This window comes from Cherax quadricarinatus, chromosome 1 (genome assembly GCF_038502225.1).
Source record: "Cherax quadricarinatus isolate ZL_2023a chromosome 1, ASM3850222v1, whole genome shotgun sequence".
Classification (NCBI taxonomy): Eukaryota; Metazoa; Arthropoda; class Malacostraca; order Decapoda; family Parastacidae; genus Cherax; species Cherax quadricarinatus.
The window spans coordinates 17317446-17339729 of NC_091292.1; the positions used below are offsets into that span (position 1 = coordinate 17317446).

Here is a 22284-nt window from a genome sequence, read left to right on the forward strand (position 1 = left end):
TTATGTGGAGTAAAATAAAGATTGGATGTGAAAAGTGGGTTATAATAAGCGTATATGCACCTGGAGAAGAGAGAAGTGTAGAGGAGAGAGAGAGATTTTGGGAAATGTTGAGTGAATGCATGGGGAGTTTTGAATCAAGTGTGAGAGTAATGGTGGTTGGGGATTTCAATGCTAAAGTGGGTAAAAATGTTATGGAGGGAGTAGTAGGTAAATTTGGGATGCCAGGGGTAAATGTAAATGGGGAGCCTTTAATTGAGCTATGTGTAGAAAGAAATTTGGTAATAAGTAATACATATTTTATGAAAAAGAGGATAAATAAATATACAAGGTATGATGTAGCACGTAATGAAAGTAGTTTATTAGATAATGTATTGGTGGATAAAAGGTTGATGGGTAGGCTCCAGGATGTACATGTTTATAGAGGGGCAACTGATATATCGGATCATTATTTAGTTGTAGCTACAGTTAGAGTAAGAGGTAGATGGGAAAAGAGGAAGGTGGCAACAACAAGTAAGAGGGAGGTGAAAGTGTATAAACTAAGGGAGGAGGAAGTTCGGGTGAGATATAAGCGACTATTGGCAGAAAGGTGGGCTAGTGCAAAGATGAGTAGTGGGGGGGTTGAAGAGGGTTGGAATAGTTTTAAAAATGCAGTATTAGAATGTGGGGCAGAAGTTTGTGGTTATAGGGGGGTGGGGGCAGGAGGAAAGAGGAGTGATTGGTGGAATGATGAAGTAAAGGGTGTGATAAAAGAGAAAAAGGTAGCTTATGAGAGGTTTTTACAAAGCAGAAGTGTTATAAGAAGAGCAGAGTATATGGAGAGTAAAAGAAAGGTAAAGAGAGTGGTGAGAGAGTGCAAAAGGAGAGCAGATGATAGAGTGGGAGAGGCACTGTCAAGAAATTTTAATGAAAATAAGAAAAAATTTTGGAGCGAGTTAAACAAGTTAAGAAAGCCTAAGGAAAATATGGATTTGTCAGTTAAAAACAGAGTAGGGGAGTTAGTAGATGGGGAGATGGAGGTATTGGGTACATGGCGAGAATATTTTGAGGAACTTTTAAATGTTAAGGAAGAAACAGAGGCAGTAATTTCATGCACTGGTCAGGGAGGTATACCATCTTTTAAAGAGCAGAATGTAAGTGTGGGGGAGGTACGTGAGGCATTACGTAAAATGAAAAGGGGTAAAGCAGCTGGAACTGATGGGATCATGACAGAAATGTTAAAAGCAGGGGGGGATATAGTGTTGGAGTGGTTGGTACTTTTGTTTAATAAATGTATGAAAGAGGGGAAGGTACCTAGGGATTGGCGGAGAGCATGTATAGTCCCTTTATATAAAGGGAAAGGGGACAAAAGAGACTGTAAAAATTATAGAGGAATAAGCTTACTGAGTATACCAGGAAAAGTGTACGGTAGGGTTATAATTGAAAGAATTAGAGGTAAGACAGAATGTAGGATTGCGGATGAGCAAGGAGGTTTCAGAGTGGGTAGGGGATGTGTAGATCAGGTGTTTACATTGAAGCATATATGTGAACAGTATTTAGATAAAGATAGGGAAGTTTTTATTGCATTTATGGATTTAGTAAAGGCATATGATAGAGTGGATAGAGGAGCAATGTGGCAGATGTTGCAAGTATATGGAATAGGTGGTAAGTTATTAAATGCTGTAAAGAGTTTTTATGAGGATAGTGAGGCTCAGGTTAGGGTGTGTAGAAGAGAGGGAGACTACTTCCCGGACAGGGATGTGTAATGTCACCATGGTTGTTTAATATATTTATAGATGGGGTTGTAGAGAGTAGTAAGGGAGAAAAAGTTAGCATATGAGAAGTTTTTACAAAGTAGAAGTGATGCAAGGAGGGAAGAGTATATGGAGAAAAAGAGAGAAGTTAAGAGAGTGGTGAAGCAATGTAAAAAGAGAGCAAATGAGAGAGTGGGTGAGATGTTATCAACAAATTTTGTTGAAAATAAGAAAAAGTTTTGGAGTGAGATTAACAAGTTAAGAAAGCCTAGAGAACAAATGGATTTGTCAGTTAAAAATAGGAGAGGAGAGTTATTAAATGGAGAGTTAGAGGTATTGGGAAGATGGAGGGAATATTTTGAGGAATTGTTAAATGTTGATGAAGATAGGGAAGCTGTGATTTCGTGTATAGGGCAAGGAGGAATAACATCTTGTAGGAGTGAGGAAGAGCCAGTTGTGAGTGTGGGGGAAGTTCGTGAGGCAGTAGGTAAAATGAAAGGGGGCAAGGCAGCCGGAATTGATGGGATAAAGATAGAAATGTTAAAAGCAGGTGGGGATATAGTTTTGGAGTGGTTGGTGCAATTATTTAATAAATGTATGGAAGAGGGTAAGGTACCTAGGGATTGGCAGAGAGCATGCATAGTTCCTTTGTATAAAGGCAAAGGGGATAAAAGAGAGTGCAAAAATTATAGGGGGATAAGTCTGTTGAGTGTACCTGGTAAAGTGTATGGTAGAGTTATAATTGAAAGAATTAAGAGTAAGACGGAGAATAGGATAGCAGATGAACAAGGAGGCTTTAGGAAAGGTAGGGGGTGTGTGGACCAGGTGTTTACAGTGAAACATATAAGTGAACAGTATTTAGATAAGGCTAAAGAGGTCTTTGTGGCATTTATGGATTTGGAAAAGGCGTATGACAGGGTGGATAGGGGGGCAATGTGGCAGATGTTGCAAGTGTATGGTGTAGGAGGTAGGTTACTGAAAGCAGTGAAGAGTTTTTACGAGGATAGTGAGGCTCAAGTTAGAGTATGTAGGAAAGAGGGAAATTTTTTCCCAGTAAAAGTAGGCCTTAGACAAGGATGTGTGATGTCACCGTGGTTGTTTAATATATTTATAGATGGGGTTGTAAGAGAAGTAAATGCGAGGGTCTTGGCAAGAGGCGTGGAGTTAAAAGATAAAGAATCACACACAAAGTGGGAGTTGTCACAGCTGCTCTTTGCTGATGACACTGTGCTCTTGGGAGATTCTGAAGAGAAGTTGCAGAGATTGGTGGATGAATTTGGTAGGGTGTGCAAAAGAAGAAAATTAAAGGTGAATACAGGAAAGAGTAAGGTTATGAGGATAACAAAAAGATTAGGTGATGAAAGATTGAATATCAGATTGGAGGGAGAGAGTATGGAGGAGGTGAACGTATTCAGATATTTGGGAGTGGACGTGTCAGCGGATGGGTCTATGAAAGATGAGGTGAATCATAGAATTGATGAGGGAAAAAGAGTGAGTGGTGCACTTAGGAGTCTGTGGAGACAAAGAACTTTGTCCTTGGAGGCAAAGAGGGGAATGTATGAGAGTATAGTTTTACCAACGCTCTTATATGGGTGTGAAGCGTGGGTGATGAATGTTGCAGCGAGGAGAAGGCTGGAGGCAGTGGAGATGTCATGTCTGAGGGCAATGTGTGGTGTGAATATAATGCAGAGAATTAGTAGTTTGGAAGTTAGGAGGAGGTGCGGGATTACCAAAACTGTTGTCCAGAGGGCTGAGGAAGGGTTGTTGAGGTGGTTCGGACATGTAGAGAGAATGGAGCGAAACAGAATGACTTCAAGAGTGTATCAGTCTGTAGTGGAAGGAAGGCGGGGTAGGGGTCGGCCTAGGAAGGGTTGGAGGGAGGGGGTAAAGGAGGTTTTGTGTGCGAGGGGCTTGGACTTCCAGCAGGCATGTGTGAGCGTGTTTGATAGGAGTGAATGGAGACAAATGGTTTTTAATACTTGACGTGCTGTTGGAGTGTGAGCAAAGTAACATTTATGAAGGGATTCAGGGAAACCGGCAGGCCGGACTTGAGTCCTGGAGATGGGAAGTACAGTGCCTGCACTCTGAAGGAGGGGTGTTAATGTTGCAGTTTAAAAACTGTAGTGTAAAGCACCCTTCTGGCAAGACAGTGATGGAGTGAATGATGGTGAAAGTTTTTCTTTTTCGGGCCACCCTGCCTTGGTGGGAATCGGCCAGTGTGATAATAAATAATAAAAAATAAATGGGGTTGTAAAGGAAGTAAATGCTAGGGTGTTCGGGAGAGGGGTGGGATTAAATTTTGGGGAATCAAATTCAAAATGGGAATTGACACAGTTACTTTTTGCTGATGATACTGTGCTTATGGGAGATTCTAAAGAAAAATTGCAAAGGTTAGTGGATGAGTTTGGGAATGTGTGTAAAGGTAGAAAGTTGAAAGTGAACATAGAAAAGAGTAAGGTGATGAGGGTGTCAAATGATTTAGATAAAGAAAAATTGGATATCAAATTGGGGAGGAGGAGTATGGAAGAAGTGAATGTTTTCAGATACTTGGGAGTTGACGTGTCGGCGGATGGATTTATGAAGGATGAGGTTAATCATAGAATTGATGAGGGAAAAAAGGTGAGTGGTGCATTGAGGTATATGTGGAGTCAAAAAACGTTATCTATGGAAGCAAAGAAGGGAATGTATGAAAGTATAGTAGTACCAACACTCTTATATGGGTGTGAAGCTTGGGTGGTAAATGCAGCAGCGAGGAGACGGTTGGAGGCAGTGGAGATGTCCTGTTTAACCCTTTGAGGGTTTTGGTCGTACTAGTACGTTTTACGCGTAGGGGTTTTTGACGTACTAGTACTCATAAATTCTAGCGGCCTCAAATCTAGTGGGAGAAAGCTGGTAGGCCTTCATGTGAAAGAATGGGTCTATGTGGTCAGTGTGCAGTCTAAAAAAAATCCTGCAGCACACAGTGCATAATGAGAAAAAAAAAACTTTGACCATTTTTTTTTAATAAATCAGCGACTTTGCAGTGTATTTTCGTATGGTATTTATTGTTGTATTCTAGTTTTCTTGGTCTCATTTTATAGAATGGAAGACATATTACAGAAATTGAGATGATTTTGACTGGTTTTACAATGAAAGGTGCCTTGAAATTGAGCTCAAAGTAGCAGAAATGTTCGATTTTTACCAAACTTCAAAAGTAAACAAATCGTGCCAAGCGTGCAATACACGTCAACTGGTGAGTCTAATATTCTTTCACAAGTGCACCAATAATATTTATACCATTTTTTACACTAATGCAGTAGTCTGCATAACAGTAAATCTTATATTTTTTGTGAGAATAAAAATTCAAAATGGAAAGCAAAAGAATATAAGAGGGACCTTGAGATGTGACTAATGACTAGAGGAAATGTCATTTTAGTGTCAGGAATGTCTTTCTTGTTTATTCTGGACCCTATTCGGAAATTGGCATCTTTTGAAATTTGTGTGAAATTGGCAAAATTGCTAAATTCTGACCACTGTACTGGATAGTTGAATTTATAAATGGGTGGTTTCTTGCACCCATTCGATAGAAAAAATGGAGTTCTAGCGAAATATTCATGTTTTTTGTCGACTAGTACAGTGAAATTGGCCGAAAATGGGGCTCAAAGTGGGCAAAATCGCCGATGCGTAAATATCGCCGAGACCGCTAACTTTGCGAGAGCATAATCCCGTAAGTTTTCTATCAAATTTCAAACTTTTGGTGTCTTTATGATCGGGAAAAATTCTCTATCTTTTCATAAGAGAAAATAATTTTTTTTTTTTTTAAATTTGGCCGACCCTGAGAACGAGTTTCGGAGAGGGCCTGTCGACCCTCAAAGGGTTAAGGGCAATGTGTGGTGTAAATATTATGCAGAAAATTCGGAGTGTGGAAATTAGGAGAAGGTGTAGAGTTAATAAAAGCATTAGTCAGAGGGCAGAAGAGGGGTTGTTGAGGTGGTTTGGTCATTTAGAGAAAATGGATCAAAGTAGAATTAGATGGAAAGCATATAAATCTATAGGGGAAGGCGGGGTAGGGGTCGTCCTCGAAAGGGTTGGAGAGAGGGGTAAAGGAGGTTTTGTGGGCAAGGGGCTTGGACTTCCAGCAAGCGTGCGTGAGCGTGTTAGATAGGAATGAATGGAGACGAATGGTACTTGGGACCTGACGATCTGTTGGAGTGTGAGCAGGGTAATATTTAGTGAAGGGATTCAGGGAAACCGGTTATTTTCATATAGTCGGACTTGAGTCATGGAAATGGGAAGTACAATGCCTGCACTTTAAAGGAGGGGTTTTGGGATATTGGCAGTTTGGAGGGATATGTTGTGTATCTTTATATGTGTATGCTTCTAGACTGTTGTATTCTGAGCACCTCTGCAAAAACAGTGATAATGTGCGAGTGTGGTGAAAGTGTTGAATGATGATGAAAGTATTTTCTTTTTGGGGATTTTTTCTTTTTTGGGTCACCCTGCCCCGGTGGGAGACGGCCGACTTGTTGAAAAAAAAAAAAAAAAAAAATACATATATATACATACATACATACATACATATACACACACACACACACACACACACACACACACACACACACAGTGGACCCCTGGTTTACGATCACCTCCCAACGTGACCAATTATGCAGGTGTATTTACCTAAGTGCATTTCTACGTGTATGTTAAGGGGTCTGAAATGGACTAGTCTAATTCACAATATTCCTTATGGGAACAATTTCGTTCAGTATTATTATTATAATCAAAAAGAAGCGCTAAGCCACAAGGGCTATACAGCGCTGCAGGGCAGGAAGCAAGGGCATCAGGTGGCAAAAGGGAGATGGACGAGTAATAGGTTACAGATAACAGCGGGGTAGTGGATGGTGAAAGGGTAAAGGGCAGCAAGAGACTGAACTAGAAAGGGCTGAGGGGAGTGCGAAAGGTATCATCAGAGTTTGTGGAGTAAATCAGTCGTTGTCAAGAAGTCAATGAGACAGTCAGGATTAAAGGAGGGTCCATCAGCAAGAAGGGAAGGTAAAGGGAAAGTAGTACAACGAAGACGACGTTGGAGGTAAATTCTGCGTGCTCGTGCTCACAGAGAGGAACAGGGTGTCTCTCCATGAGATACCCATGAGTAAGACGAGTGTGGCCAATGCGAAGGCGGGAGAGAGTGGTCTCCCAACCTCGGCACTGATGACAAGACGGCCAGTAACCTATCCTCGGTTTAACAGAATAAAGTTTGTTACCGAGCAGAGTTGACAAACGTTGTTGCCAACGGGAGTGAAGGTGGGTAGCTATTGCAGCACAAGTCCAGAAATGGAACACCTCTATAGGAAATTGGTAGTCATGTACTGCTGACCGTGCAGCAGTGTCTGCCTGTTCATTGCCCTGTACGTCGACATGACCAGTGACCTAACAAAAAGGAATATCTTCATGCTTGGTAGAGATACGGCGTAGCCAAAGTTGGATACGGAGAACTAAGGGGTTGAGATGTATCAAATTTTCGTATAGCCTGTGGAGCACTAAGGGAGTCTGAGACTACCACAAATGATGACACAGGCATAGATGCGATACAAATAAGTGCTGCAAGAATGGCATACAATTCAGCAGTAAAAATACTAGCCGAAGATAGTAAATGCCCTCGCACGACGCAGTCCGGAAACACTGCTGCGAATCCGACATCGTCTGAAGACTTAGAGCCATCTGTGTACACAGCGATGGCATGAGAATGAGAGTGGAAGTGATCAAGAAAAAGAGCGGGAAGCCACCGCAGGCAGTTGGGCTTTCGAGCAAGGTAGTGAGAAAGAACAGACCCGAACAGCTGGAACTTCCCAGGGGGGTAGGGAAAAGTGAGATGCTACATGAACATATAAAGTTGGTAACTGAAGGGAAGACAAGAGCGAATGTAGGCGAAGAGGAAAGGGACGGAGCAAACAGGGGCAGCGAACAAATAAAGAATGTCTACTAATATCGGTGACCATTCTATAAATGGAAGGATTGTGGAGATCGTGAGAGCGTACATAGTAGCGAAGGCAATGGGCATCACCTCGATCAGACAAGGATGTAACATTCGCTTCTGCATAGAGGCTCTCAACAGGGGAAGAGCGAAAAGCACCAAGGCATATATGTTATCCTCGGTGATGGATGGGTTTAAGGCTAGAGAGTAGCAGGAGAGGCTGCTGAATAAATCTGGTCACCATAATCGAGTTTCGATAAAATGAGGGCTGAATGCAGGCGAAGCAGAGTTCGACGATCAGCTTCCCAGGAAAGATGAGCAAGGGTTTTAAGAAGGTTTAGCCGGCTGTGACAAGTTGCCTTCAGAGATGTAATGTGAGGTTTCCAGGATAACCTACGGTCAAAGAGAAGGCCTAGAAACCTGACTATCACTTTCAGGGATACGGGAGCCATAGAGATACAAAGGATGATCGGAGATGACAGAGCGTCTAGTGAAAGTAATTTGGTGAGTTTTGGTACTGGAAAATTTAAACTCATGTGTGGTGGCCCAAGTGGAAACACGGTCGCCCGCATGCTGGAGAGAAACTGAAATGAAATGACACTCAGCGCCTGCACAAGCAATAGCGAAGTCATCAACGTAGAGTGATGACCAAATATTGGATGGAAGAGCAGAGGCCAAATCATTTATACCAAGGAGAAAAAGTGTTGTGCTCAGAACACATCCCTGAGGGACACCTTCAGCTTGGACAAAGTCCAGGGAAAGCACATTATTGACTCGAACACGGAAGTGTCTGTCAGTTAAAAATTTCTTAAGGAAGGATGGTAGATTGCCTCGGAGGCCTAAGGAGTGGGCTTGGGCCAAAATATTATACCTCCAAGTTGTGTCATATGCCTTCTCAAGGTCAAAAAATATGGCAATAACTGAGTGATTATTTGCAAAGGCATTACGAACATACGTATCCAAGAGTAGTAAGGGGTCTATGGTAGAACGGCCCTTACGAAAGCCATCTTGCCCAGCGGAGAGACTGTTGTGCGTCTCTAAATACCACATTAAACGGCGATTTACCAGACGTTCCATCACTTTGCAAACTGCACTAGTAAGAGTGACGGGATGATAGTGGGAGGTACTGTATTATGTCCAGTAGTACCCGGTTTGCGGAAAGGGAGAACAATGGCAGATTTCCACAGCTGGGGAAGAACTCCTTGTGCCCAAATAAGATTGAAGAGGTGTAAGAGGACTACAAGGGCTGACTGATGTAAATGTTGTAACATACGAATATGAATGTTGTCTTCCCCATCTGCCGATGATCGGCAAGCTGAGAGTGTCGCCTCCAGTTCCTGTAGTGTAAAAGGCACATTATACTGTTCTTCTCTGAGAGAAGAAAAGTCCAAGGAACTAACTCTCTGGCAGACTTTGAGGAAAGAAACGAGGGGCACAGATGGAGCCCCCGGGAAATACGGAACAGACGAGTGCCAATTTCAATGGCAACGTCAAGAGGGTTTGCTACATCAATACCGGCAACCCGTAGAACAGGAGCCGGGTCAGGAGAGTATCTACCACTCAATTTCCTCATTTTTTTCCAGACTGCACTCATAGAGGAAGCAGAGGTGATGGTGGAAACAGTCTCGCCAGCAAGTGCATTTAGCATCACGGATGACACGGCGAGCGATCACACGCTTCTGCTTAAAATCAATGTCTCATTGGTTCTATTGTATCGGTACCTGCCCCATGCAGCGCGTTTCAAACGTACTGCACGAGCACAAGCAGGAGACCACCAAGGCACACACTTCTGAGAATGCTTGCACGAGGTTTGGGGTATAGAATGAGAAGCTGCGGTATAAACTGACATCGAGAAGAGGTGTAGGAGCTCATCAATGGAGGATGAAGAAGGAACCTCACTAAAAGCAGCGAGTTGCGAGTAAAGGTCCCAATTTGCCCAATCAAATTGCCAGCGAGGGCTACGGAAAGGTGGTGAATATGAAGAAGAATGATTGGAAAATGATCGCTGTCATGTAAGTCCGGTAGAACACTCTGACACTAGTATTAGGTACTGAAATTGTACTCAAATTGTCACAAACACACTTGACAGGTAGACTTTTACACCTGCCTTGGCCATTTACTATTGTCTTGGAATATATACAAAGTATTAATATGTCCCAGCAATCTTTTGCATATGTGGAAGTATATAATAACAAGGAGGAGGAGGAGGAGGAGGAGGAGGAGGAGGAGAATAATAGGTAATAATAAGTTCCCTTGAAGCATGAAAAACGAAGTCCACCCCTGACAGTGATGTGATGAGATAACTGTTAAGAACTTACATTTGATGCGCATCGCCCTCACTTTGTTTTCGCTGGTATACAAATATGTCTGTGTATTTGTCTGTGTCAAGCTCCCTATCTGTCTATCCGTCTAGCTCTGTCTCGGAACCACAAGACTACATCATCACCTTTACTCATATCTTCAAGCAGAGTATAGCACTTTGTCTGGATTTTTTGGGTTATCCTAGGTAATTTACACTATGTATACTTGTATTTGTGTACCTGTGAGACAGATAAACAAGAGATTGAAAGAGATACAGAGACAGATAGACAAAGACAGAGAGACAGAGATATAGACAGACCCTAAACTTGGGGTTAACATCACTGTCCTCTTAAAAGAGGAGTGTTAATAACATTACATCAGTGAATCCTCGGTGTTTGCTGCACTGTTTGCTCTAGCTGGCGCACAATTTAACTGGCACTCCCACAAGGTACTAAGTGGTCCCAGATTGTTTTAATGCTGCACACAATGAATGTTAGGACCCATTCTATGCTGACAAGGCATCTCAAGCCAATCGTGCAAAATTTGAAGGCAGGAAAAATAAAAATGAACATATACGTTTAGGGCACTACGCGCAAGAACGTATATATAAGTTTGGACCATTTAAGGGTTAAATGAATTTTTGGAAAGGTTACGATATCCGAAATTTAACTGAAAACACACACGAATCATGGCTTGAAGTATCTGCGAGTAATACAAGAGCCGTTTGGAAATTTCTTTTACCACATCATTCCAATGATTTTACCGGTTTTGAATCCCATACTGAAAGTTTATGAAAGCATTGTGCAGCTTGGGAAAGATCACCTCAAATTAGAAGCTTTAGATTCTTTAAGTGTATGGTAATGCACTGACTCATTCCAATGACCTTGAGGTTGAAGCACTTGTGGAAATGGATCAGCAACATTTATATGAAGAAACAAGAGGAAAATCAAGAAGAAAATGCTGTGCCCACAAAAGTTCACACTGGATGAACTATCAACATCAATTTCAAAAGCAGATGATACTTGCAACTTCAAAATGAACACTGATCCAAACATGAAACGAGGCATTAGAGTTAGGCAGGCATTACAAAATCATATTAGATGCTGTAAGGATATACATATGCTGATAAAAGGTGGTAAAACTTAGTGGACTAGTTTGGGAGGGTGTGTAAAGGTGAAAGTGAACATATACATATAAGAGTAAGGTGATGAGGGTATCAAACGAGTTAGGTAAAGAAAACCTGGATATCACGTTGTAGGGAGGGAATATGGAAGCAGTGAATGTGTTCAGATACTTGGGAGTAGATTTGTCAGCAGGTGGGTTGATGAAGGACGAGGTTAACCATAGAATTGATGAACGAAAAAAGACGTGGTGCACTGAGGTGTCTGTGGAGACGAAAACCGTTATCCATGGAGGCAAAGAAGGGAATGTATAAGTGTGTGATACCAACACTTGCATGGGTGTGAACTATGGGTTGTGAATGTTGCAGCGAGGAGGACCGAGGCAGTGGAGATGTCGTGTCCGAGGCCAATGTGCGGTGTAAATACAGTGGACCCTCAACCAACGGCATTAATCTGTTCCAGAGAGCTAGCTGTTAGTCGAATTAATTTTCCCCACAAGAAATAATGGAAATCCAATTAATCCGTGTCAGACAGCCAAAAGTGTTAACAAAAAAAAATTTTTTTTTAAAGATTAAATATACATACAGAAAACAATGACCAAAAAATATAAAGCACTAATAAAATGGATAAATGAACATTTAACATCACACTTACCTTCACTGACTTATCTTTACTGACTTGACTTGGTATATGACAGACACGTAGGAAGCAAGAGGAAGACAAGTTTGTTATGCTTCAGTATGACGCTAATATTTCTACGACTTATTTATCTATCACAATTCATCTAACATGACATTATAAACAATATTAATAACATAGAAACTTGATATATATTCTAGAATAAATAAAATATGTCAATGTATTAGAGGAGTAAATGGTGTAAGTGTTATTGTTGGGTTTAAGGGCCGCCACTGAGAGAAGCCGTGTTGGTGGTGGTGGAGGATTTTGCCAGCACCATCATGACACTTGAACAATGTATGTAATTTATAAATAAGAAATATTTACATTTTAATTTATAAACAAGTTCATTCAGGTATACACAAATACAGTTACACAGATTATCATACATAACAGCAAATGTGTAAAGTACCTAGGATAACCCAAAAAAGTCAGTGACACGTATTTCCATTGGGGTCCTTTTATATTTACACTTAATATATTTACTTTTCCTAGGTAGTAGGTTGGTAGACAGCAACCGCCCAGGGAGGTACTACCGTCCTGCCAAGTGAGTGTAAAACGAAAGCCTGTAATTGTTTTACATGATGGTAGGATTGCTGGTGTCCTTTTTTCTGTCTCATGAACATGCAAGTTTTCAGGTACGTCTTGCTACTTCTACTTACACTTAGGTCCCACTACACATACATGTACAAGCACATATATACACACCCCTCTGGGTTTTCTTCTATTTTCTTTCTAGTTCTTATTCTTGTTTATTTCCTCTTATCTCCATGGGGAAGTGGAACAGAATTCTTCCTCTGTAAGCCATGCGTGTTGTAAGAGGCGACTAAAATGCCGGGAGCAAGGGGCTAGTAACCTCTTCTCCTGTATATATTACTAAATGTAAAAGGAGAAACTTTCGTTTTTCCTTTTGGGCCACCCCGCCTCGGTGGGATACGGCCGGTGTGTTGAAAGAAAGAATATTTACTTTTATGCCTACACTTTTATATTTACACTTACCTTGGAGATGTTAGTTTAATTAGTTAGTCTGATGGAGGAGATGTTGGTAGAGGTTTAGGGTAGTAGAAGATAGTAGGCCAGCGTATGTACACACATCCAACAACATTGGAGAGTTACTTTCGTGCCGTTTTTCTATTGCTTACTCGTTTAACTTACTTGCTACACTGTTAATTCTACACTTTATCACTGGCTGGCACTATAGCCTTCATCGATACCTGCTGCTTTAGTATCGTACATATCACAGAATCAATGAATCGCTGCAGAAGGCACATTCTCCCCTCTCTCTTCCTCCTCCACTTTGGTACTTTGCTACGAGTTTTTTCTTGAATTTTATTGTTTCTTCCCTTCTTTATCACAGGGCTGGCACTAGAAACTTTCTTTGGGCCCATGGTGGCTTATTTAGCAGTTACAAGCACCAAAGTTACTGGAATAATACAAAATATATAGCAGGTACACTTGGAATCGACCGAAACGGCTTGTAAACACTGGCACACTGGCTGTACATGGAGTATTGGAATGGCTGGGCACGCTAAGGCTGTGCTCCGGCCCCATGGACAAGTTTGGGATGAACGTCGTTAGACGAGTTTCTCGCCGTTGTTATAGCCATTTTTTTTTTAAGCTAAAGTGCAAAAAGATGAATTTGCCATTACTTGATGCCACTGTTAGCTGAGGGTCCACTGTATTATGCAGAGAATTCGTCGTGTGGAAATCAGGTGAAGGAGTGGTGTCACAAAGTATTATTCAGAGGGCTTATTGTGGTGGTTTGGTCCTTTAGAGAAGTTGGAGCAAAACAGAATGACTTAGAGGGTGCAAAAATCTGCAGTGGAGGTAGGAGGGATAGGGGTCCTCCTAGAAAAGGATGGAGAGAGGGGGTAAAAGAGGTTTTGTGTACAAGGGGCCTGGACATGCAGCAGGTAGGTGTGAACGTGTCAGATAGGAGTGAACGGAGATGGAGTGAGCAGGGTAATATTTTGTGAAGGGATTCAGGCAAACAGGTTAGCAAGACTCGAGTCCTGGAGGTTGAAAGTACAATGTCTGTACTTTTTTAAAAGGAGAAGTTTGGGATATTGGAGGATTGGAGTGACATCTAAACTGTCATATCAAGGTGACTGCCAAGATATATTTCCCTCTTTGCCTCCATGAATAACGGTTTTTGTCTCATCAGATGCCTCAACGCACCACTCATCATCTTTCCTTCTTCAATTCTATGGTTATCATCACCCTTCATAAACCCAGTCACTGACAAGTCAACTCTCACTTCTCCCTCCAATGCGATATTCAATTTTTCTTTATTTAAATCGTTTGATACCCTCACCACCTTACTCTCATCGATGTTCACTTTCAACTTTCTACCTCTACACAGCCTCCCAAACTTGTCCACTAACCTTTGCAACATTTCTTTAGACTCCCCCAAAAGAACAGCATCAGCAAAAAATAACTGTCAACTCCCATTTTGTAAAGTAAAAGGACAAATGCAACATTTTGCTCTCCATGAGCTTTGCCAAGCTGTTACAAACAATACATGGACACAGAGGGTACATATAGGCATAGTCATCGTTGTCACCAGGTCAACAAAATCTCCGGGAGGGACAGGAACATTAAGGTCCTGATTGATTGTTGACCTGACTGAACTCTGCATTAATTTCAACTTTTTCTTTCAATAACAGACTCTACAAACAAACCTAGGGCATGGGTATGGGGTCCCCATCAGTGCCGTCTTAGCCAACTTGTACAAGGAACACCTAGAGGCTGAATACTTCAACATCATCCCCTCAAGCGTCACTTGGTTATGTTACATGGACAACGTCCTCATAATAACTCCCAAACGTTTTGATGTATGGAATCTTCAGGCAAGGCTCAATGCAGTTTACACAAGAAGAGTCCAATGACAAGCTACCTACAGAAACCTACAAATAAAAATAATCTCACACACTTCTATTCCAGTCAAGATACAAAGACCAAAAGAGGCATCATCATTGGATTTTTCCTAAGTGCATACCGAAGTTGTAGTCCTCAGTTTCTTTATGAGGAATGCACATACATTCACCAAACCTTCACTGATTTACATTTCCCTTCCCTTTCATCAAAGATTGCAGGAATAGAGCTCTTCAGATCATTAATTCTCCACACACCAACACCACTCCATACAAAGTTATAATTCTTCTCAACAGCCAGGTTGCACTGAACGTTCCTAAAGTACAGTGGACCCCTGCCTTACGATATTAATCCATTCCAGAGAGCTCATCGTAAGCCGAAATTATCGTTACCCGAATTAATTTTCCCCATAAGAAATAATTTTATTACACAAACTGAAAAAGACATGCACAATTACTACTCTACTAAGAATAGAATACATGACACCTTTATTGAAGATCTGGTGATGATTGATAGGATGGGAGAGAGTGAAGTTATTGTTTAGAAGGGGAATCCCCTTCGATTAGGACTTTAGGTAGCAAGTCCTTATCCGGGGTTACTTCCCTTCTTTTAATGCCATCTTGAGTCACTGGAACTCTGTTGCACAACAAATCTGTCCATAGAGCTCTGTACCTCCCGTTCCTTAAAGACTTTCCTAAAATGGGTCATAACACTCATTGTACAGGTTGCCAGCACGGCTTGCAGTAGCTGTATCAGGGCGATTTTCGTTCGTAAAGGTTTGCAATTCAACCCACTTTGCACACATTTCCTTAATCTCTATTTTCAACTCCATACTAATTCTCGCCCTTTCTACCACAGGGACGGCACTAGAAGCTTTCTTGGGGTCCATGGTGACTTATTTTGCAGTTACAAGCACTAAAAACACTGGGAATATGTGAAATGTACTGAATGTATGCGTAGATGCGACTGCAATGGCTGGCTTGTAAACACTGGCGCTGAGGCTACACGTGGGACGTGTCCTGGACGAATCACGTAGGGCAGAGGCAAAATTTTTGCGTTCAAGTGCTTCGTATGGCGGATTTAACGTAACGTGATGCGTTCGTAAGGCGGGGGTCCACTGTACTTCCACAAGCTAACACTAGAGTTGCCATCGCTTCCAGCACTTCAATAAAGGATCTAACCAGGACAAAATCCAAGCACCATGAACCAGTCAATGCAGGGGTTTACACTGCCCTGTGGAGGCTGTGACAGGATTATGTAGGTGAAACAGCAAGAAACCTCGAAACCCGCCTCAGTGAACAGATTTATGCATGTCGGAACGATAACTTGAACAATGCTGAAATTCCACCTGCCATCTCATGAATTCATGGACGCCTGATTAGTGATCAAAGAAACGAATTTCCGCAGACGCAAATGCCTTGAATCATCACTAATCGCTGTTTCTAATACAATTAACCCTTAAACTGTCCAAACGTAGAACTACTTTTTTTACATGCTTTCAAAATGGAGAAAATAAAGGTCGAAGCACTAAGCCCAAACGTAGATCTACGTTTGAACAGTTTAACCCGTAAACGGTCCAAATGTATATATACGTTTTGTGTGTCCTACATTTAACATTGCCACGATAAGCCTGACTCGCCTAGACATGCGAGAATGGGTGTGAGCAGTCACTGTGCACCATATTAAAATAATTGGGGATGCCTGGGTACCATATGCTTTTTTTTCCTATTAAAAAACAACTTTTTTTCTCAAAAAAGTTGGGGCATTACGGTAATGAACGTATATATACGTTTGGACCGTTTACGGGTTAAGGGTTAAAGAAAACAAAGGCAGCTTCACCATTTCTGAAGTCTTAGCAAGAATCCTCCTGAAAACAGTAAACCCTGCCATCACACAGTCTCTGCTAATACTACACAAGCACATTACAGAGGATGAACACTGAAACAGGCCTTCCCTAATCCAACCTTCAACAGAAATATTTATTTTTTTATTTTTATTATCACACTGGCCGATTCCCACCAAGGCAGGGTGGCCCGAAAAAGAAAAACTTTCACCATCATTCACTCCATCACTGTCTTGCCAGAAGCGTGCTTTACACTACAGTTTTTAAACTGCAACATTAACACCCCTCCTTCAGAGTGCAGGCACTGTACTTCCCATCTCCAGGACTCAAGTCCAGCCTGCCGGTTTCCCTGAATCCCTTCATAAATGTTACTTTGCTCACACTCCAACAGCACGTCAAGTATTAAAAACCATTTGTCTCCATTCACTCCTATCAAACACGCTCACGCATGCCTGCTGGAAGTCCAAGCCCCTCGCACACAAAACCTCCTTTACCCCCTCCCTCCAACCCTTCCTAGGCCGACCCCTACCCTGCCTTCCTTCCACTACAGACTGATACACTCTTGAAGTCATTCTGTTTCGCTCCATTCTCTCTACATGTCCGAACCACCTCAACAACCCTTCCTCAGCCCTCTGGACAACAGTTTTGGTAATCCCGCACCTCCTCCTAACTTCCAAACTACGAATTCTCTGCATTATACTCACACCACACATTGCCCTCAGACATGACATCTCCACTGCCTCCAGCCTTCTCCTCGTTGCAACATTCATCACCCACGCTTCACACCCATATAAGAGCGTTGGTAAAACTATACTCTCATACATTCCCCTCTTTGCCTCCAAGGACAAAGTTCTTTGTCTCCACAGACTCCTAAGTGCACCACTCACTCTTTTTCCCTCATCAATTCTATGATTCACCTCATCTTTCATAGACCCATCCGCTGACACGTCCACTCCCAAATATCTGAATACATTCACCTCCTCCATACTCTCTCCCTCCAATCTGATATTCAATCTTTCATCACCTAATCTTTTTTTATCCTCATAACCTTACTCTTTCCTGTATTCACCTTTAATTTTCTTCTTTTGCACACCCTACCAAATTCATCCACCAATCTCTGCAGCTTCTCTTCAGAATCTCCCAAGAGCACAGTGTCATCAGCAAAGAGCAGCTGTGACAACTCCCACTTTGTGTGTGATTCTTTATCTTTTAACTCCACGCCTCTTGCCAAGACCCTCGCATTTACTTCTCTTACAACCCCATCTATAAATATATTAAACAACCAAGGTGACATCACACATCCTTGTCTAAGGCCTACTTTTACTGGGAAAAAATTTCCCTCTTTCCTACATACTCTAACTTGAGCCTCACTATCCTCGTAAAAACTCTTCACTGCTTTCAGTAACCTACCTCCTACACCATACACTTGCAACATCTGCCACATTGCCCCCCTATCCACCCTGTCATACGCCTTTTCCAAATCCATAAATGCCACAAAGACCTCTTTAGCCTTATCTAAATACTGTTCACTTATATGTTTCACTGTAAACACCTGGTCCACACACCCCCTACCTTTCCTAAAGCCTCCTTGTTCATCTGCTATCCTATTCTCCGTCTTACTCTTAATTCTTTCAATTATAACTCTACCATACACTTTACCAGGTACACTCAACAGACTTATCCCCCTATAATTTTTGCACTCTCTTTTATCCCCTTTGCCTTTATACAAAGGAACTATGCATGCTCTCTGCCATGCTCTGCATGCTCTCTCCCTAACCTATTTTTATGTTACCCAAGTAATAGGTTTTATATCCTTTTACTCATGTGCAAGTTCATTGTTCTACCACACTGTATTACTACAAACTTCTATCACTACTACTACTATCACCACTACTAGGATTACACCTCACTAAGCCTATATATACCCTCTGAGTCCATGTATTGTTTGTAACAGCTTGAGAAAGCTCCTGGAGAGCAAAACGTTGCTACAATAAAATGTCACATTAGTTGCACACGAGTCCTTTTACTTTACATATTGTTGGTAATTCTATCAACATATATACAACTCCCACTTTCTATTTGATTCCCCATAATTTAATCCCATCCCTCTCACCAAAACCCTAGCATTTACTTTTTTATAATATAAAAGATACAAGAGTGAATATGGTATTTAAATTAAAAAATGCAAAACATAAGGCAAATAAAGAATTTACGTCAAGACAAGACTTACCATGATTACGGCTGCTCTTCCTCTTCTTGAAACACTTCTCTGTAAAATACACAGTATAAACATCTGCTTTCTACCAATAAACATTATATTCATTCCAACGAAACAAAATTCAGCTATTGTTTCATTAATTGCAATCAGTAATTCCATTATCATAAAACTATGTACATGTGTTGAGAGAGAGACCTTTATGAATAGTGGAAGTCAAATAACTACAGTATAAAATGAACAATAGGTTTCTAATTATCAGTTACCTACACAATATATTCATCAATTTATTCCCTGCAAAATCATAAAATTTGTGTTGAAGATAGAACTAAAACTACTCAAATTATACTTACTAGGCTAATGTACAAGAAAAAAATTCTTGTGGCCAAAATTGGCCTCTGTACTCTTCTCTGATTGCAGGGGTCAAGTCTCAGCTCCTGGTCCAATCTGCCATATTCAGTCAAGTCTGTCAAACCTATTATTAACACTATGTATAGAGTCTACCTCCACCACCAAGTTGAGATCATCCTAATTACCACCCTGACTGAAAAAATACTTCCTGTGCCCTCAATTACCTGTATCCAGCTTCTCAAACAACCTGTCATCTGCCCTATCAAGTCCTCTGAGCATTTTGTATGCTTTAGTCTTTGGTCATTTTGTTCTCCAGGGTTGTTAAATTCAATTCCTCTCGTCTCTCTTTGTAACTCTTACCCCTTACCTCAGGAACTGGTCTCATTGCATACTTCTTTCTCCAGTTTAACACATTTCCTTAGGTGCTTTGACACTTACAAAACAGCATAAAAAAAAAGTTTGTCAAGTAAAAATAAATTATTTATCCCTAAAGCGATAAGTTGCAGTACATAATTATTTTATGCACTAAGCCCACATCGATCACAGCACTGTGGGTAGTTTGACTATTCTATATTGTATATATAGCAGGTATTTTAATACTTATCTCCATTTTATAAATGTCATTTATTGCATTATTTATAGGATAATTCGCAAAAATACAAGAATCATTGCCCTGAAGCAGGTAGTTTTCACTTAGCACAATGCTTGGGATATTCAAGTTTTTTGGCAGCCTGAGTGGAATAACTTATCTTTAGAAGTTGAAATGTAAATCAATTCATGACCTACCATTTGTTTACAGTATTCCATTTACATATTCATTAGAAAAGGCTGAATTTTATTTATTATTTTATTATCACACTGGCCGATTCCCACCAAGGCAGGGTGGCCCGAAAAAGAAAAACTTTCACCATCATTCACTCCATCACTGTCTTGCCAGAAGGGTGCTTTACACTACAGTTTTTAAACTGCAACATTAACACCCCTCCTTCAGAGTGCAGGCACTCTTGTATTTTTGCTGAAATGTTACTATATTCATGAGTGCTAAACCCCTAGGGGTCATACTGCACATGGAGAATGGAAAGATTTCATATTCAAAAGGTGAGGAAGGGGGTTGGTAATGCAAATTCATTAAAAGTTATATCAATTGCACATTCACTCGTCTATCTCTGAACTACATGTTGACCATCAGTAATCCGGCAATCAGTTATCCGGTTCCATCAGTAATCCGACATTAATTTTGGCTACCTGGAGGTTATTCCGGGGATCAACGCCCCCGTGGCCTGGTCCACGACCAGGCCTGGCATAATTTCAAATTTCATCATAATACTAACTCGAATCATACCGACTCAGAAATTGTGAAGATGGTTGTAAATCCACAGCAGCAAGCCAATGGAGGAGAAAAGTGATGAAAATGAAGATGTTGCAGTCTTTATTGGTAAGTTAATTAAGTGTACTCTAACCTAACCACTCTAATCTGGCAAACTCGCCTAATCTGGCACACTACAGGTCCCAATGATGCTGGATTAGTGATGGCCGACCTGTATCATTTATAAATTCAGATATGTCATCTAATGACATATCTGAATCCAGTAAACCTACTTGAAATATGAAATCAGGAAATTAAAAAAAGAAACATTGGCTTTACAATAATTGAATAACTAAGCAAAAACTTTACATGCTAAGATTAATATACTTTTAAACCACTCCCGGGTTACCACTTAACCAAACCCCAAGTTCCAGGCGGAAAGTAGTGCTCACACTACTAGAGGAACTGAAATTGTGTGGTTTATTTGAAATGTGATGGCCCTTCACTTCTAGAAGCAGATTGGAATGTTATAATTTTTTCCCATGGGGTCACGCTTCCTTAACCCTTTGACTGTTTTCGACGTATAAATACGTCTTACGAGCCAATGTTTCTGACGTATATACTCAATAATTCTAGCGGCTTCAAATCAAGCGGGAGAAAGCTGGTAGGCCCACATGTGAGAGAATGGGTCTGTGTGGTCAGTGTGCACCACATAAAAAAAAACCCGCAGCACACATTGCATAATAAGAAAAAAAAAACTGATCGTTTTTTTGGAATAAAACGCCGACTTTGAGGTGTATTTTCGTATAGTATTTATCGTTGTATTCGCGTTTTCATGGTCTTAGGTGATAAAATGGAAAACATATTACAGAAGTAGAGATGATTTTCATTACTTTGACGATGAAAACGACCTTGAAGCTGAGCTCTAAGTAGCGGAAATGTTCGATTTTTACCAATGTTCAGGAGTAAATAAATCACACCACACGTCCAATACATGTCAACTGGGGAGTCTAATACTCTTTCACTAGTGCACTGATATTATTTATACCATTTTTACAATAATGCAGTAGTCTGCATAACAGTAAATTTTGTATTTTTTTGTATGAATAAAAAATCAAAATAGAAAGCAATAATAATATAAGAGGGGCCTAGAGGTGCGACTAATGAACAGAGCATATGTTATTTTAGTGCCACGAATGTCTACCTTGTTTATTCTGGACCTTATTTTGAAATTGGCATCTTTTTTAGTTTGCGTGAAATTGGCAAAATTGCCAATTTCTGACCACCATATTGGGTAGTCCAAATTAGTAAATGGGAGGTTTCTTGTACTCAGCTGATAGATAAAATGGAGTTCTAAAGAAATAGCTATGAGTTTGGTCAAGTGGAACAATGGAATTGGCTGAAAATAGGGCTCAAAGTCAGCGAAATCGCCGATACTCATATGTCGCCGAGACCGCTAAATTCGCGGGAGCATAATTCCATGAGTTTTCGACCAAATTTCGAACTTTTGGTGTCATTACCATTGGGAAAAGATTCTTTATCATTTCATAAAAAAAAAATTTTTTTTTTTCAAAAAATTGAGCGACATAGAATGACAGTTTCAGAGAGGGGCCTGAAACAGTCAAAGGGTTAATAAGAAAGGAAAAATGCTAAAAAATAATATACAAAGATTCTATTTATGGAGCATTAAATTCACAAATAATGCATGAAGTACACATTTTGGTGGATCCAACCTGAAGCATTATGTGCAAGAAAGGTATAAAATACCGACAATATAAAAGTTAAGACACATGTGCAACATCTGGATATCTTTATTGTAGACGTTTCGCCATCCAGTGGCTTTATCAATACAGATTCTAGGACATAATAGGAAGACAGTAGAACTATATACAAAAGATGAGGTAATCAGCCC

The 22284-nt window shown here is 40.7% G+C and overlaps 1 long non-coding RNA gene across 12 annotated transcripts in view; it reads right to left on the reverse strand.

The window, feature by feature from the left end:
* LOC128686901 (uncharacterized) overlaps positions 1–22230 on the reverse strand; it is a 141085-nt gene extending 118855 nt beyond the window's left edge. For 7 of the 12 annotated variants that reach the window (XR_011393982.1, XR_011393992.1, XR_011394000.1 and 4 more), the window contains exon 1: positions 18731–22229. This is a non-coding gene — a long non-coding RNA (uncharacterized lncRNA). Of the gene's footprint in view, positions 1–18730 lie in introns of all 12 variants that reach the window. The other 5 variants (XR_011393963.1, XR_011393977.1, XR_011393975.1 and 2 more) reach the window with 2 other exon arrangements.
* Positions 22231–22284: the final 54 nt, after the last annotated feature.